General features: G+C 38.4%; 1 pseudogene; it reads left to right on the top strand.

The window, feature by feature from the left end:
• LOC111376176 overlaps positions 1-3,983 on the top strand; it is a 20,409-nt pseudogene extending 16,426 nt beyond the window's left edge.
• The last annotated feature ends 252 nt before the right edge of the window (positions 3,984-4,235 follow it).

Raw genomic sequence — 4,235 nt, 5'->3', positions numbered from 1 at the left:
ATATTCTTACCCTCAATTCAGGTTGTGAGTTCCACCCTCATTCCTACGCAGCATAACTTGGGTTGGAAAAATTTATTCGGTTTCGGGTAAGTGTTTTTGCCATAACAATGAAGCATCGCTATTTTTGCAGGTAAAGGGGAAGTGCTTAGCGATCGCTACAAATTACTTCCTGTTGACTTGCGTGATTTACAAAAGCTAGATGATATTGTTACTTCAGCTAATATAGATCCTAGGTATGTGTAAGTGCTTTATTTTTCTGCTTTATATACAGATTAACTAACTATGAATTTTGTACAAGCCACCGAAATAGTTTGGATTCTTGATATGTTTTCCGAAGTTCATTCTAACCTTATTTTATCTAATCTGTAAGATGATATATTATTCTAAACTTCTTCAAATTTTCAACGTACTATAAATTGTGTCTGATATAATTATTTTTTGCTTGATTCTTTTCACACCAAGCAACTAGAAATTTCGTTGCTTCATATTCACATAGATTTAAGTGTTGAGTTAGTAGTCTTCTGATAGAGTTCCAGCAGTAAAGAAAATAACAACAGGAAATAGTGAAATGAACTTTGAATGAATTGCAAAAAAATTACAAAGAAAGTAAAGAACAATTAGCCATTCGAGAGGGCTATAACTCTCCTAAAGATTTCCTTTCTACTCACTCAATAATTGCCTCCTACTAAGTCTCTCTCCCCTCTTATTATAGCCATTCCCTAACTAATTCCCCCCCCCCAACCCCACTTGCCATTGTAACAAATTTCTGTAGCTACCTCCTAGTTGCTTCTCAATCCTTTTTGTTTCTTCTACAATGGGTAAGGTGGATGGGAGCCTATCATTACCCTCGGTTTCCAAATCCACCTTGTCCTCAAGATGGGAGTCTGGGAAGTGTTGGCAGATAGACTTGTATGATTCCCATGAAGCTTCATATGATGGTAAGCCTTCTGGGTCAGACTTTCCTGTGAAGCTTTCAACAACATATTGCAGTCCTAAATTCATTGGGCTACTTCCATTAGTTGGCCCAACCCTTTTGGGCTTAATAACTTGATTGCAGCCCTAATATCAGGCTTTAACCCATTAACAAAAGTGTTTTCCAATACTACCTCAGGTACGTCTCTTAAAAATGCAGCCAAAACCTCACACACACACCGAAATTCAGCTACAGTATCACCTTGATTTATTGCCAGGAACTTCTCAAAGATACTTCCCTCTTGCTTTGGCCGAAAATGCAGCAGGGGCTGTTGCTTGAATTGCTGCCAGTTTTGGAAAGGCATTCTGGCCTATTGTTTCGAAGATTCCCAGGAGGCTTTGAAGTTTGGTAGCCCCTTATTTTTATTGTGATGCCCGATTGGATTCTTCTCCCGCCATCGTTGATATAATCGCTTCCTTACTTGCAGCATATTGGCTTAACTAGGGGCTTGGATTAATTTGGGTGTATGTAGTTGTTAGGCCATTTTCCTTTATTTTATTCTGGCCCATTTCACCTAGGGCTTGATTAAGTAAAACTTTGTAATCCTCTTGTTGGACCGCCTCCATATCATACTCTAAACCCACTAACTTCACAAATCTCTCTTGTCATCTTCTCACAAATAAGCCTATTAACAAACCGCCTTTCCTACAATGCATATGAGATCTCCAACAATGGAGCGGCTGGTAACCCAGATCGGCGATAATCTCTCACCAACCCTTCCTATAGGAAGGCTAAAAGCTTCTCCTCACTATTGCCTTCTTGGGTCGATCAAGATCTGTTCATCAGTAGACCCTATAATTCCTTCCCAACAATTGAAACATAATAGGGGTTAATACCATAATTGAACAACACCGCAACCTCCATCTCTTGTGCAATTTATCTTTTTGTGGTCTTTTTCGCAATAAATCCAACTACCAAATTCATTAAAACCTTCAATTTATCATCAACAGAATTCAGGCATATATTTGTGTAATTTGGGTTGCTCATAATTGGGCTGAACAAAGGTAGGTTATAGTTGTTAGTTTTAGATCTATATGGGCCAAAATTTGGTTGGCCCCTTGCTTCATTTTGATTTTCCACTTTTTGAGCTAGCTCTATAATTTGGTCCATTGTTTGAGCCTTCAATATGACCTCCGCCTATCCTGCCGGTTTCACGCCAATGGGGAGATTTCCTTCCAACACCGTTTCTAGACTCGTCGACGATGGAGCTTCTAGATTCTCCATCATTCTTTGATCCTCCTTGACCGTCCTCTCCTCTCCAAAAAACCAGCCTGCTGAATTATCACCCTAGAACACCGTATCTGGAATTGTCTGCATCTTCATCTTCTTCGACGTGTTTTGTAACAACCATCCTGGTTCAAGACTCTTCAATAGAGGAAACTCTACAACTCCTAACGGATTTTCCTTCTTGTTGATGGTGTCTTCTTGTTGAGGTGGATTCCAGTTTGTGTCCTCTTGAGACAAACAAAATCTGTCAATCATTAAACCTTTCAATTCTCTCCAAGTTAGCACGGTCCGTTGTCGATCGACCGCCTGAAACCAAATCCATGTATGCCAGTCAATACAAGCTATTGCAGCCTCTATTTTCTCAACCTCCAACAATTGATTTCGAGAGAAGATCCCTTCTGCCAAGGACACCTAGCACTCTATGTTTTCTCCATTGAATATTGACATATTTAGCTGACCGTATGAATCCAGCCCTGAATCATCGTCTCGACCACTTTCCTGTTACATTACCATCTTCTCAAGCTGATCCACTAGCGAGATCCAACTCTCTTCTAATTCTCTATTGAAATTAGTTCTTCTGTCCGAGGATCGAGTGCTTTGATACCAATTGATAGAGTTCCAGCAGTAAAGAAAATAATGACAGGAAATAGTGAAATGAACTTTGATTGAATTGCAAAAAAATTACAAAGAAAGTAAAGAACAATTAGCCATTCGAGAGGGCTATAACTCTCCTAAAGTTTTTTCTTTTACTCACTCAATAATTGCCTCCTACTAAGTCTCTCCCCCCTCTTATTTATAGCCATGCCCCCAACTAATTCCCCACCTCCCACTTGCCCTTGTAACAAATTTCTGTTGCTGCCTCCTCCTAGTTGCTTCTCAATCCTTCTTGTTTCTTCTAGAATGGATGAGGCGGATGGGAGCCTATCATCTTCTCAGCACACCCTCACTTCGGGGATCCTATGACATTTGGGTTTGCAAAAGTTTCTAGCTCATGTTATGTAATTACTACTTTCATTTTTTGCTTTATTTCCCATTCTATCCCAAGAGTCATATATGTATTTACATTTTTAGGGTTAGGTTGTACAAAATAAATATTGAACGTTTTAGTTTAATTAGACAAGGCTTTGCTTGTTGTATTAGATTTTTTTTCTCCCCTGCTCTGCAGCTAACATGTATGCTCTTGGATAATGGGCTCATAGATAATCGTTTAAATTACTCTTTCAAAACGAAAGGTCTGAGATGCTAAGATTCGTTTGTTACTACCCTTTGATTGATTTGTATCTGTAGCACGCTTAGCTGTGTTGAGCAGAAAATTACATAGGCTCTTGTATGTTTCCTATTCTTATTTACATTTTCCCCAACCCCAATAGAAAAATCCGGGGGAGGGAGTTGATGAAGTTGATCATCTTGTAATTTTGGTTCATGTGAAAAAATGATTAAACCTTGCCAATCTGATGTCGTTATCAGTTTGCCAACATTTGTAATTGCAGAATGTGTTCTTATACACTTGGATCTTGATTCAAGCCGCGATATAGTAAGATGGGCTTCTAAGACATTTTCTACGGCTGTATTCTTTTTATATGAGCAGGTTGTGGAACGTTTTAAACCTTAACTTTTCAATTATCTTTGGGTTTCTCCATTTTTATTACTAACATTGCCTGTACGCTGGTTCTTGTGCTTTTACATTCATGTTCCTAGCTTCCACGGAAAATGAATTTGTTTATACTATAATCGTTTGACTGATATCTATGCTTATCAACAGATTCATCTAGATGACGCTTTTGGACAATGGGTGATTAGAAATCTGGAGGTACTTCTGCTCCTTTTTGCATCGAAAAGGAAAAAAATAGATTTAGCGATGAGTAAAAGGTTCCTTTGGTTTATTTATTTTTCATGACCATCAGTCAAGGAATGAGAATGGTTATGATTTGATTATCCAGACTATCCAAAAACAACAAACCAAAACTAAGACTTTCAAACAAATCAAAACTAAGACTTTCTCCCTACAGAAATAGGAGCTGTATTAGCAATTATT

The sequence above is a fragment of the Olea europaea genome, unplaced genomic scaffold (genome assembly GCF_002742605.1).
Source record: "Olea europaea var. sylvestris unplaced genomic scaffold, O_europaea_v1 scaffold1467, whole genome shotgun sequence".
Taxonomy (NCBI): Eukaryota; Viridiplantae; Streptophyta; class Magnoliopsida; order Lamiales; family Oleaceae; genus Olea; species Olea europaea.
Note: the sequence above shows the minus strand (reverse complement) of the source record. Positions and strands in the feature narration are given on the sequence as shown.